Here is a 14974-nt window from a genome sequence, read left to right on the forward strand (position 1 = left end):
AAAAACCCTAAGAAAAATACTCAAAACTCACTTCTAGAGGCAGGGTAGCGCTACAGCACCACAAGGTAGGCGCTACAGCGCTACAAATAGAGACAAACGCCCCCCAGAAAACTAGGCATAGTGCTGTAGCGCTCCAAAGCTAGCGCTACAAACAACACATGCAACCCTCTGGGTTTTTCCTTCGAATTTCCCCGAGCCAAAGCTCCATAAACCCACTCCAAACCTCAACTAAACTTCAAATTGAGCCTACCATCCACTACATCTCATCCAACATGACCCAACAACATTAAAACTTAGCCACATGCATCATCAAACATAGAAAACTAGAGTTGAGCCTAAAGCTCAAGAACTTCACCAGAAAACCCAGAAACTCAACTGATCAAGACCAGAAATTGTTACCTTTAATGGAGAATCCGACCCTAGGTTTCCCTCAGTGCCCTTCTAGCCTTTGGTTCCTCAAATCCCCAAGCTCAAGTCCCTTAATTTCCATCCAAAATTCAAATTTAGAAACAACTTCATCAAAGTCAAAAAATTCAGACCAAACTCTGTAAACTTTACCTTAATTGGACACTAACTCCAGCTGAACCTCCTAGCTTCACCAAGAACCAAAGTCCAAAGCTCTAACCTAAACCTCCTCTGAGCTTACAGCTTCAAAATCCAGAAAGGTGAAAGGAGAGAAAATCGTGTGGGAGAGAGAGAGAGAGGGGTCTCTGTTTTTTTTTCTTCTTTCTTTCTTTCCTTCAGCTTCTCACTCTTTCTACAACTTCCACTAAGTCTAAAAAGCAGAATAACACTTATCCCATTTTAAACACCAAAAGACCTTTTTGCCCTCCCAAATATAACCAAGTCTTTAATCACTCTAAGGGCATTTTGGTCATTTGTTCCCAATTCCCACTAATTCTTGAAGTGTCCTTAACATTTACCTCTTAAATCCCGTCATCTAATTAATCACCAATTATTTTCTCCAATGCCTAATAATCTCCAATATATTTCCCAAATTCCCAGAAATACCCCTAGGCTCCCCCGAGCCGGGTATAAATCCTGTTATCCCAAAAATCAGAAGTGAATGACATGGCAGGAATTAATTGCATGTGGCTGACACCTGGCAGAACCTGTGTTCAACTATCGACCAGGAAGATATTCGACATTATGTGATCGGTCTCTTCATACAACCAGTCTGGTCGTATGCACGTAACACGCGGAGGAAATCTTAGGCAGTTATGATGGAATCCGAAATTCTCTCCCATGATTCCCTCAAAATCCGATTATTTAGGAAATAATATCTGTAACAAATCAATGTAAATCTTCCCTGAGCTTATAAATAGAAGAAGAGGGCTCAGGGAAGAGGAGATCCATTTTCTTTTTCTGACTTCTAAATCGCTTGAGATTAGAGTTATCAGATCAATCATATTGTATTGTTCTTCAGAGGCTGGTGAAACTCAATGAACCCTAGTTCTTTGATCACTTCTTTGGATCTCACATCAATAACAATCTAAGTGGACGTAGGTTATTACCAGATCCTGGGGCCGAACCACTATAAAATATCGTGTTCTTATTATTTTCGTCATCACGTTCTTTTCAACGCATTCATCCACGTCAAGCGTATTTTGACTCCGTGTCAGTTGACCAAAATCAGGGTCAACATTCTGGTGCATTCATTGAGAGCTTGATATATCACCGTTGAGAAAACCAATGGCGAAAGCTGCAAGGAAAACTGGGCCGCCACTGCACCATCAAACCCGCCTCCTCCTCCTCCTGCAAGTGTGGCTGAGGATGAGCCACATTTGGACTTTGAGGAGGAAGAAATGGATGACGCAACGCTGAAAAGTACTCTGGGGGCGTTGCATGAAAAGCTGGCCAATCTGAGGGCCAGTCAGGAAAGTGCTGCCAAAATCATGGCGCGGCAGCAGCAAGAGATTGAACGACAGCGCGCGGAGTTAAGTGAGAGGCAGGCGGAGATGGACTATCGCCAGAGCGAAGCCATGGCAGCCCTTGAGGCAGCCTTGCAATTGGCTAGGAATCAAGCTGCACCTGCCTCGCACCCTGATCAACCTGCGAATGGGCCACCGCACAGGGGTCCCAATCCTAGTCCGCCTATCCAACCCTCGAGTCCGCAAAGGCCCGAGCAGCCTCAGGTGCCTCATGAAGATTCCCCACTGGACCCTGAGGCACAGCCTCCATCCCAAGCTGGTCACGGCAATCCCCCGCATCAAAGGCAGAATAGGAGCGAGCATCAGCCTCGTAGTCCTAGACGCCATAGGGGCGACGAGCCGAACCTTCCGAATAGAGGACAACATCCTCCTGGTAACAGGAGGAACTCAGAGTTGGGCTCTGCGGTCCGAGGTCCCCCACAGCATGATAATGCACGGGTACCTAACGACCAACGCAGACCACCCTCTAACGCTCGGGATGTTTCAGCCCGGGATGGAAATCAAGGAAACAGTCGATCCCATCATAGCCAGTCGCGATTCAGAGATGGCAATGGTTATGATGAGGTCGATTCCGGCAGAGGAAATGCTGGTCGGAGGAATGACGAAAGAGGTGGAAACAGGAATCAGCCACCTCAGGATGACCAACCCGGCAGACAGGACGCTGGGGGGCAATCTAGGCAAAATAACGTCTTCAACCGGCTCGGAGCTAGCGAGCAGCGGAGAAGAGACGAGGATGTTGACGCTGTTTTTCGTCAACAGTGAAAGAAGAGCACGAAAACAATAATCAGTTATGGCCAAGTGAAATACGATAAAACACACGAGATCTTTTACGTGGTTCAGCAGTTAAATCTGCCTAGTCCACGAGTCTTTGTTATTAAACTTGAGATGATCTCTGAAAATTCTCCAAGGATGAATTCTCCAGAGTTTTCCCTCAAGATCACAAAAATTTGGTCCTTTACAATGGTGCATGACCTCTCTATTTATAGAGAAGATTTTAGAATATTATCCCACATATTTTGGGAAGTTATTCTGTATATGCAAATAAATTAAATGGCATTAAAAGCCTGCAATCCGATATACAAGGAAACATCCCCTGAAGATCAGGGGGCGTATAACTGAACGAATAATATCCCTTGATTATAGGGGATTTATAGTAATAAATGTAGACCGCGTCTCTTATAGATGACTCATTAGGATATTCAAAGTTATTATCCTATATCACCAAGGCCCCTACACACCCAGGTTTCTTATTGATTTTCGAGCTATAGCATCTTCCCGAGGCCATATGACTTCGAGCTCATACGCGCGTCATGCTCGGAGCCCTGATCCGAGGCCATCCTGAGAGCAGATGTACTTCGAGGTCTATCTTTCGAGCTTGTGTGGATTTCGAGGCTATCATATTCGAGGTCGTATCTGCTTCGCAGGCTCGAGCTTAGATTTCAGACATTTTCCAGACTTCACGAGTTCATTCATTACGAATCCAGCTTTCGAGGTCACAATTCTCACGGCTCGAAATCTGGGTGTAACATCTTGCCCCCTCAAAAGTATTTGTTCGAATCCTATGAGAAGGAAACTTTTGAACTACTTTCTTCGGGAACTGCTCCACCACACACCTAAATACGGACACGTGTCAGTTGGGTATTGCCCATTCAGGGTACTCGAGTACCTTGGAAATCTGCCCACGATCGTTCGTCTGCCACCTTTCTGGTACCATCATATCATTAGTCCCTATCCGTTGGATTTTGCAAGGGCTTTGTTTAATGGCTCAGATTAATCCCCTTTTTCCATCTATATATAAGACCCCACTCATCGTCTTCCTTTTATTTTTCGCTCATCAGAAGAAAGAAAATAGCAAAACCAGAGACTATCCCTGAGAACTTCTTGCTTGTGCATGTTTTCTCAGCCGAAGAAACAGAGGACCGCCAGTTTGTTCGAGACCGTGAGCTCATATCTGCAGCCTCTCCTTCAATCGACGATTTCTCTGCAATCGCCATCATTGTGTAAGTGTCCGATTGTCTTTTTATTTTCCTTTATGCCAGTTTCTGTCCATATTGTTCTTGTTATTTCTGGGAATGCGCTAATATATTTCCTTAGTATGATATGCTAGGAAATTTTTGGCCGATAGGCTTCCACGTTTACGTTTCCATACTAGGTTTAAATCTCTGGTTTCAAATCCAGTTTTGGTGTAGAACAAGGTCTCTTTTTTCTGGGTTTCAAAATTTTAAAAGACATATCTTGCACACCAAGATATTGGGTATATGTTGACCGCGTTTTTGGCCAACGACGTGAGAACGTCAAAAAACGACAAACCTTCAAGAGAAAATAAAACGACACAGACGGGTTTTGAACAGAAAATAAATAACACCACAATTTTTATAGTGGTTCAGCCCCAATATGTTGGTAATAGCCTAATCCACTTAGAGTTGTGATTATAGATCTGTACTCAAGATCAGATGGACTGAGCCAATTGAGTTTCTTCAGTACAGATTGCAAAAATACAAGAATCCTTTCAAATACCAGCACTTTCTCTCTCTAGAATACTCAGACCCAAATTTTCCCAAAAGTCTCGAAAGAAGAAGCAGAAGCCCCCCTCTAATCCCATAAGCCCTCTATTTATAGGCTTAGGGTCATCTGATCTCCCCTAGAATCGGGATATTTTATTATATTTATTACATTTAAATTACAAAAAACATTCAAAATGTAACAAAACCCCCCATTTGTGGGAAGAATGAGAGATTCCCACGTATCTTGTTGAAGTTGTTTCTGCGAATCTTGACTTAGTCCTCCTCTAGCTAGTTGATCCACCTCACCTCCACTCTGGTCGATCATACACATGCTGGTCGGACATACACTTGCTGTTAGGACATGCAAGTGCTGGACATGCACTTCTCTCCTCTAACATGACACTCTCCTCTAGCATGCCATTTCTTTATTTGGACAGCCATGCACTGGTTGGACATATGCGTAAAGACCAAATTCTTGGTCTCTCCTCGGACCACATCCTTGGGGTCTCCTAGGACCACTCTCTTGGTTCTCCTCGGACCAAAGTCCCTTGGGCTCTCCTCAGACCACATCCTTGGGATCTCCTAGGAGGCACTCTCCTTAGTTCTCCTAGGATGCACTCTCCTTAGCTCTCTTTGGACCACACCCTTGGGATCTCCTAGGATGCACTCTCCTAGGATGCACTCTCCTTAGCTCTCCTAGGACCACCCCCTTGGGGTTCCTCGGACCACACCCTTGGGATCTCCTAGGATGCACTCTCCTTAGCTCTCCTAGGACTACCCCCTTGGGGTCTCCTCGGACCACACCCTTGGGATCTCCTAGGATGCACTTAGCTTGGTTATGACATCTTTCAAGCAGTCCAAACTCTTCACCAGTCTACCGGGTCACTTTATCACAACTCTGAGGAGTCAATGTATTTATTGACTATTAATCTGTCTTTTACTGACCATCCACTGCCACTTTTCACCTTTATTGCCACGTCATTGATCTCCAATTTTTGGGGATAACAGTATAAAACCTTGGTTTTAAATAACGCATGATACCCAAGATTACCTTTTTCTGAATAACCGCCACCTTTTTTCCCTTGATTTTCGGGATTTTCAAAAAAATTTGTCCACTCTCCTCCTTTTTCTCGTGGAATACACATCCTGACTCTCAATCGGAGTCTTAGTTTCGAGCTCATTGCATTCTTAAGCATCCTTCGAGTTTATCCTGCCAAGCTCGTAATTCTTGAACCCTTGCATGCATGGCCCTCACCATTTTTTCTTTCTCGCTAGATGTCACAGAATCTGGAAAAACGGTGGGGGTCGTTGCTGGCAATCCCTTACTCACTAAAAACCTCGAGCGCGGAGTCGCTGTTTGCTCGGAATCAACGTCTGATTCCGAGTACAATCTTGCGCGCGAACAGGAGGAGATTCGAGCTCATTACCGCCGCCAAATTGACGAGGTTATAGAGAGGAAGAGGAGAACCCTTCGGGAGGCTCTTTATCCAGAACCTGATTCTGGACCCAGGCCGATTCCCCTCGACCCTAAATTAAAAGTGACCATTGCTTATAGCCCAGGAGAGCTCCAATTTTCGCTCATGGGGGAGCCTTCTACCTCGCAACCGAGGAGGGAGTTCTTCGAAGCCGAGCACTACTGGAGCTCGATTACCTCACTAGGCCAGATAACTGGTATCCTGGCTCTCCATGGTCTTAGGCTGTCAAGCACCCTAAGGTGTCGAGCTCCTACCCCGAGTGAGCGAAGCTGCCGCGCCCCGGGAGATGGAAATCCCAAGCTGAGATATGCGGCCTGGAGCCAAGAGCATATGAAGGCAGGAGCGTTACTGCCTTTGAAGTCATTTTTCAAGGACTTCACGGACTTTGTTGGGCTGGCTCCATTCCAGCTCAACACCAATTCTTACAGGGTTCTGTCTGCCCTGAGGTCGCTATACCACGAGCTGAAGGGGAAGGACCCTCACCACAGGAGATTTTATACCTCTTCTGTCTGAAAAGCAACCCCTCCTGAGCTCGAGGAGGAGACGGCTTTTACTATCTTTCGAGCTACCCTAAAGAGAAAAAGGTGTTTGAGGATCTTCCTAATCATCCACCTGACTTTAAAAAGCCTTCTTCTAGACAAATGGCTTATCCCCGTCTCGATGCTACTCATTCAGACGGATTCGTAAGTACTCCAACCTTCTTTATCTCTGTGCTCGGGCTTTTATTTGTAGGTTCGTACTTAGTTGCAATGTGTCTTATTTTCCAGCCAATTTTCACCGTCCTACTCCTGACGACGCAATGAAGGAGCATAGAGAGACTCTGCTCCAACTCCCTTACGGCAGGAGGTCCCTCTCATACCTCTTACATGAGAGTAAGCTCCGAGCTTGCAGGCTTTTGGGAGATGGCCAGTCCACCTCGGACTGGTCCAATAAAAAGTATGATCGTTGGGAGCAGGTGCCTTTGTCCACAGGCATCCTCCCTCCAAGGAGAGAGGTAAGGCCTCCACCTCTAGCTCGCCGAAGGAGTCCACCATCGGGAAACGAGGCTAACGATGAAGCCTCGAGCTCAGACTCGAATGAAGAAGGTAAAGTCATCCTTAGCTCAAGAATGTGGTCCCCCACCTTATTAAAACACAAACCCGATAGGCTAGTTTTATGCCCAGATGATAGGGACCACTTCTACATATGGACTTGGGTAGACGACCGAGTTCATAGGTTTGATAGTTGGCTCGGGAAGTATGACACCATGTATAGTCTGAACGAGGTGTGGGATGGGATAGCCGTCCAATATGGGACTAATGATTATAGGGACCTTTCGAGGTTGACGTCCACCTATAGGGAAGGTACTCCCCCCGCCTCTTCTGGGGGAATTTCATGGTCCCCGAGCTCGAGCTCGGGGGAGAGTTCCAGTTAGGTTTCTTCTATCATTACTTTGTATATCTATGCGATACTGAATCACTTTATATACTATTCCCTCTTTTTGTTATGATTCACATTGCGGCGTGACTGTGCAGGCAAGATGGATTCCGATCTTGACAACATCATCGAGAGTGGCGACGCCAAAAGGAGCAAGCGTCCCAGGGCAGGGTCGCGAAAGGCTGACCGGCCCACCAAGGTCCCCAAGAGGTCCGAGAAAACCCCTCCTCCCCCGGCTCCGCCTGTTACGAGCTTCGTCGTGACACCGACTTCGCAGGTCGGGACTTCCACCGTGGCACCAACTTCACAGGTCGGTGCCTCCATTATGGCCGAGCCTCAACTTCCTATAGTGGTCCAGCCAACACTTGGTCCACCTCCCAGAAAGCCTTCTGTCTCTCGAGCTCAGAAGCTGTCAGTTTCTACTCACGTCGAGGAGTATGTAATTGACAATGCGGCTAGACCCCATGGGTCTATGCTGTGTTCAGATGTTATGTCTCGAATCGGCCAGAGCTTCAGCAGTCTCGAAGCTTCGCAATGGCAATATTTGAACAATGCCCGAGACTGCACTGCCCTCTATGAGAAGAGTATTGAGCTTGCCACCGCAGTAAGTTTTCTTCTACTTCTTAGTTATATTTACACAGTCCTGGCGTTAATGACGATGTTTTCTTTTGTCAGTCTCTTCCCTTTACTGCCCAGCTCAACTATAGGTTGAACAACGAGATCCATTCGAGTAAGTCTTATGCTCAGGAGGTGAAGGATCTTCAACTCAAAGCGAGTGACGACCTAAAGGCAGCAAATGATAAGCTTGAGGCAGGAGCCGAGGAGCTTAAGGTTAAAGCGTCCGAGCTTGAGAAGCTAAATACTAGGCTCGCGGAGCTCGAGAAAGAGAATGTCAGGCTCGCGGAGCTTGAGAAGGATAACGCTCGGCTCCAACAGGCTAACAAAAAGCTCAAAGAAGACCAGGCCGCTACCTTTGATATAATTGAGGGTGAAAAGGCTCGCCTCCTTGCTGAGTATAAAGAGAAGAAGGACTAGGCAGTTGATTTGGCCATGTACAGAATGTGGGCCAACAACGAAGACCTCGATACCAGTTTCTTAGGTCCTCTCGAGGCGAAGCTTCTGGATAAGTGGAATGCTCGGCTCGAGGCGGAAGAGGCTGCTCGGGAGGCCGCCTCCGAAGGTGCTCAGGAGGATAGTCATGCTATTCGTTCTGAGGGGTCCAATGCTGCCGATGCTGAGAAGGCCAAGGAGACTCCTCCTTCTTGAATCTTATCTCGGGGAAATCTTATCATGGGGCTGCGTCCCCTTATTTTTGTAATTGTTTTAATTTATGCCCGTAGGGCTGATACAATTTCTTTTTACATTGATACATATGCTTTACATTTCTTGTTTCGAAATATTTTGCATATTTTTTATTAATGAATCGTTTATGTTTATTTATTCACACAAACATAGTTTGGATTTTGGGCTCGAAACCCAATGCATTCGTGCATTGTTTGCTCGAATTATCCACTTCCGACCTCGTTATTTATCAAGGTCGGGTATTACTTTAACCATGAACCCGAAAGCACTTGTATGGTATGTAATGTGAATGGTTTAGTTATATCCTATTGCTTAGTTACTTTTTCTTGTCCTCGGTAATTTCTCCGAGGTTATGAGTTGGAAACTATTTTCCTTTAAGATATTCCAGCCTCGATCTCGACTTATCTCGAAGCGGGTTTAGGTTCCCACTTATCGTCGATTATTTTTAGCTGGTTTGCTCCAAACCTATTAAGTTTGTGCTTGGTTTGTAATCCACACTTACATTTTTAACCTAGTTCGCACATTTGGTTATATCCAAACATTTTTATTTTTTCATAATTTGGTTATGTCCGAACTATTTAAGCTCGCGCATCTGGTTAAATCCAAACACTTGTATGTTTTTGATAATTCGATTACGTCCAAACTATCTAAGCTCGCGCATTTGGTTGTATCCAGACACTTGTATGTATCCAAACACTTGTATGTTTTTGATAATTCAGTTACGTCCAAACTATCTAAGCTCGCGCATCTGGTTGTATCCAGACACTTGTATGTATCCAAACACTTGTATGTTTTTGATAATTCGGTTACGTCCAAACTATCTAAACTCGCGCATCTGGTTGTATCCAGACACTTGTATGTATTTCGTGTATGTTATTTTATTTTTTAAGCTGATGGTATGTATACCAATGATGCCCCCTTAATATCCTATGAGTTTGACCATAGGTTATTAAATTAAGAGAGATTGCAAAAATAAAAAGAGACCTAACATATTGAACGAAAATAGATCTTTATTTGATGGGACTCAAAAGCAGACAAATTTATACAGATAGAAAATCATGGTTGCAGGCAACACTTTTCCTATACTACTGGTAGTAAGGTCTTAGGTGTTCGTCGTTCCATGCTCGCGGTACCAGGCTCCCATCCAATCTCGCCAGCTTGTAAACACCGGGCCGGATGACTGACTCTATTTGGTATGGTCCTTCCCAATTCGGCCAGAGCACACCAGCTGCTGGATCTCGTGTTGCCAAAAATACGCATCTCAACACCAGATCTCCCACACCAAACTTTCGATCTCGAACCCTCTTGTTGAAATACCTGGTAGCTCGTTGCTGGTAGGCAGCGTTCCTCAGCTGAGCCTCGTTTCTCTTTTCTTCAATCAAGTCTAAGGTTTCTTCGAGCTGAGTGTGGTTTGAGTTTTGGTCGTAAATGTGAGCTCGGATTGTTGGAATTTCAACCTCGATAGGCAACATTGCCTCGCAACCGTACGCTAGAGAGAACGGGGTATGCCCCGTTGATGTTTAAGATGTGGTCCTATATCCCTATAGGACTTGGGGAAATTCTTCGGTCCATCGTCCCTTTGCTTCCTCCAACTTTTTCTTTAGTGAACTTTTGAGAGTTTTGTTTATAGCCTCGACCTGGCCATTCGCCTGAGGATGAGCTACTGACGAAAAACTCTTTATTATTCCATTCTTTTCACAAAAGTTGGTAAACAAGTCGCTATCGAACTGAGTTCCGTTGTCGGATACAATCTTCCTCGGCACCCCATATCAGCATACGATGTTTTTTACCACAAAGTCAAGGACCTTTTTGGAAGTTATTGTTGCCAACGGTTCAGCCTCCGTCCACTTTGTGAAATAATCCACAGCGACTACAGCATATTTTACACCACCCTTGCCTGTTGGGAGAGAGCCTATGAGATCGATTCCCCATACCGTGAATGGCCATGGGGATGTCAACATGGTCAGCTCGGATGGTGGAGCTCGAGGAATCGTGGCGAATCTCTGGCATTTGTCGCATTTCTTCACGTACTCGAAAGAATCCGTTTTAATGGTAGGCTAGAAATATCCTTAGCGTATGATTTTCTTGGATAGGTTATGCCCCCCCGTGTGATCTCCGCAGAATCCTTCATGAATTTCTTCGATGATCTTCTTAGCTTCGGGTGGAGTTACGCACCGAAGTAATGGCATGGAATACCCCCTTCTGTATAACTTTCCGTCTAAAATGGTGTAACGGGGAAGTTGATACATTAACTTTCGAGCCTGGTTCCAATCTTTTGGAAGGGCTCCGGTCTCGAGGTATTCAACTATCAGGGTTATCCAGGTAGGCTCGGATTCAATCATACACACGTCTTCCTCCTCCGGTTCGTTGATGCTAGGTGCCGAGAGATGTTCTATGGGCACAACATTCAGTTCTTCATTTTCAGCGGAGGTGGCGAGCCGAGCTAAGGCGTCTGCATTTGAGTTCTGCTCTTGAGGAACCTGTTCGATTGCGTAAAATTTGAAATGCTCTAATGCGGACTTTGCCTTTTCCAAATAAGTTGCCATTTTCGTGCCGCGAGCCTGGTATTCTCCCAGGATTTGATTGACCACGAGCTGGGAATCACTGTAGCAATGTATTGCTTTAGCTTTGAGCTCCTTAGCTATACAAAGTCCCACCAGTAAAGCCTCGTATTCGGCCTCATTGTTCGATGCTCTGAAGTTAAATCTTAAGGCATAATGAAATTTGCTCCCTGCGAGGGTAATCAAAATGATTCCTGCCCCCGATCCATTTTCATTGGATGAGCCATCGACGTAAAGTTTCCACAGCTCGTGGGCCGGGGTTATAACTTCATCGTTAGTCATGCCAGTACATTCTACTATAAAGTCCGCCAACGCCTGTGCCCTAATGGTCGTCCTCGGGTGGTAGGTGATCTCGAACTGTCCGAGCTCAACCGCCCATTTAAGAAGTCGACCTGAAGCCTCCGGTTTAGACAAGACCTGCCTAAGTGGTTGATCAGTCAACACATGGATGGGATGCGCTTGAAAGTAAGGGCGAAGTTTACAAGATGAATGAATTAAACTGAGAGCCAGCTTCTCCATCAAGGGGTATCTTGACTCTGCCCCAAGTAACCTTTTACTGATGTAATAAACGGGTCTCTGTACCTTTTCTTCTTCTCGAACGAGCACTGCACTTATCGCGTGTTCGGTGGTGGAGAGGTACAGGTACAGTACTTCTCCCGTTTCAAGTTTTGATAAGATGGGGGGGTTCAGCGAGGTGCTTTTTAAGCTTCTGGAATGCCAGCTCGCACTCCTCTGTCCATTCAAATTTTTTACCTCCCCTCAAAAGATTGAAAAACGGGAGACAACGGTCCGTAGATTTTGAAATGAACCTACTTAGGGCTGCCATTCTGCCGGTCAAACTTTGGACATCCTTGTGTCTTCGAGGTGAGGGCATGTCAATTAGGGCCTGGATCTTGTAGGGGTTGGCTTCTATTCCATGAGTGTTCACGATAAAGCCCAAGCATTTTCCTGAAGACACTCCGAAAGTGCACTTCTGAGGATTCAGTTTCATGTTATACTTGCGGAGCACGCCAAAGCACTCTTCGAGGTCATCAACATGGTTATTGTTAAGTTGAGATTTGACAAGCATATCGTCAACATAAACTTCCATGTTATTGCCTATCTGTTATGAAAACATCATGTTCACAAGCCGCTGGTATGTGGCCCCAACATTTTTGAGCCCGAATGGCATGACATTATAGCAGTATAGCCCCCTTATCTGTTATGAAGCTCGTATGTTCCTGGTCGGGGGCATGCATGGGAATCTGGTTATATCCAGAATAGGCATCCATGAATGACATCAGGCCATGCCCCACCGTGGCATCCACGAGCTGGTCAATCCTTGGTAATGGGAAACAGTCTTTCGGGCAAGCTTTGTTGAGGTCTGAATAGTCAATATAGGTATGCCACGTCCCATTGGGTTTTGGGACCAACACCGGATTGGCTACCCAGTCAGGGTAAAAGGCATCCCTAATGAATCGGTTTACCTTTAACCTGTCAACCTCCTCCTTCAGTGCCTTCTTTCTGTCGTCGTCCAGCTGTCTTCGCTTTTGTTGCTTCGGAGGGAAGCTTTTGTCTATATTTAGCGCGTGGCTTGCTCTATTCGGACTTATTCCCACCATGTCCGAATGTGACCATGCGAAGACATCCTAGTTCTTCTTTAAAAAGCAAATTAGTTGCTATTTTGTCTCATCCTGGAGGTGTTTTCCAACCTTCACCTTTTTCGAGGGATCGGTTTCCTCGAGCTGAATTTCTTCGAGCTCTTCTAAGGGTTCGAGGTCAGCTTTCTCCTCAACCCTTGGATCGATCTCTTCATCAATTTCTAAGACCGTCCCGTCTTTATTTTGAATAATGACGAGTGCTTGTGCGCTCGTCTATTTCTTTCCTCTCAAGGAAATGTTGTAGCATTCCCTCCCAGCTAATTGATCTCCCTTTAATGTTCCAACGCTGCTAGGGGTTGGGAACTTAAGGGCCAGATGCCTCACTGATGAGACTGCCCCCAGCCCAACCCGGGCGGGTCTCCCGAGCAGCACATTGTAGGCTGAAGGTAGATCTACTACCACGAACTCCATCATCTTGGTTGCCGAAACTAGGTAGTCTCCCAAGGTTACGGGGAGCTCGATGGATCCCATGCAGGCGGTCCCTTCTCCTGAAAAGCCGTATAAAGTAGTTACACACGCTTTCAGGTCGCGAAGGGAGAGTCTCATCTTCTCGAGGGTTGCCTTATAGAGAATGTTAACTGAGCTCCCATTGTCTATGAGAACTCGGTGGACCCTTTTATTTGCCAGCTGGAGAGTGATGACCAGCAGATCATGGTGAGGAAACTGGACATGGGACACATCTTCCTCAGTGAAGGTTATTGGTTGGGATTCAATCCTTTGACTTTTTGGAGCTCTAGGTTTGGGTTCATAGGGAGACCCGCCCCCAGTCTTCAGCTCGTTAACGTATCTCTTTTGGGAATTTCTACCCATTCCTGCGGGATGAGGCCCTCCCGAGATGGTTATTACATTCTCTCCATCTATCGGTGGGGGCCTATCTTCTTCCCGAGCTCGAGAATTATTGTTTTGCGTGGGTTGCGGCGCGGCTGCTTTCTGGCTCGTGGTCGCCTGATTAGTACTCTGGTTCTTGACATATTGTCTGAAGTAACCTCTCGAGATCAATCATTCGATCTCGTCTTTCAACTGTCGACATTCATCGGTAGTATGCCCGATGTCTCTGTGAAATCGGCAATACTTGCTGGAGTCCTTCTTGGAGTTTTGATTTCTCATCGGGTCCGGACGCCTAAAGGGGACCTGGTTTTCATTGGCCAGGTATATGTTCTCCCGAGACTCATTGAGCTCGGTGTACACTCTGTACACGGAGAAATATCTCTCCCCTTTCTTTTTCTTTCCTCCTTCGGCCTCGGGGTTACTCCCTTTGTTCTTTTTTCTCTTGGAAGGGTTTTCCACAGCAGGCGTTGAAGCTGGTGGGTCCACCGAGGTTGGGGCAGAGTTTATGTTTATCGTTGTAGTTGCAGGCTGGGAAGTCATATTAAGTGTTGACCTCGCTTCCTCTACATTGACAAACCTCTGTGCCCGCTTGTTAAACTCGGTTATGGACCTCACAGGTTTTCTCTGCATGTCATCCCAGAGAGCATTCCCTGGCATAACTCCAGCTTGGACAGCCATTAGGTGACTGCTGTCATCCACGTTCCGAGCTCGGGCTACTTCCAAATTGAACCTCGTAAGGTAACTTTTCAAAGTTTCTCCTGGCTGCTGCCAAACATTAGTCAGGGTTGACGCCTCAGGCCTAACCCCCGTCATGGCTCTAAACTGCTTCTTGAAGTCTCTAGACAGTTGCTCCCATGAAGTTATTAAGTGTCTTTTATATTTTTCGAACCAGCTTTTGGCTGGTCCTGTTAAAGATGCTGGAAATAACATGCATCTGAGCTCGTAACCCACGTTGCTTGCTCTCATTATGGTGTTGAACGAACTTAGATGGCTGCATGGGTCGGACTTCCCCTCAAACGTCGGGACGTGAGGGATCCGAAATGCTTGGGGAAATGGAGTGTTAGAAATATGGGGAGCAAACGGTTCAACCTCCTTGTCAGAATCTTCATATCGATCCCGACCTTGCTCGCTTTTCAAAAGCCTAAAGGCTTTTTCCAACTGTTCAATTCTTTCCTGGACCGGGTCCGCGAGGGGTACTGTCTGGAATCGGTTGTCGCCGATCACAATTCCAGGCTCGCGCCTCCGTAGGGGGTCTTGACGCCTATTCAAGCAATCCCTCAGTTCTGGGTTTATCGGGTTATCGTTACCCCGACTTTG

The sequence above is a fragment of the Humulus lupulus genome, chromosome X (assembly GCF_963169125.1).
Source record: "Humulus lupulus chromosome X, drHumLupu1.1, whole genome shotgun sequence".
Taxonomy (NCBI): Eukaryota; Viridiplantae; Streptophyta; class Magnoliopsida; order Rosales; family Cannabaceae; genus Humulus; species Humulus lupulus.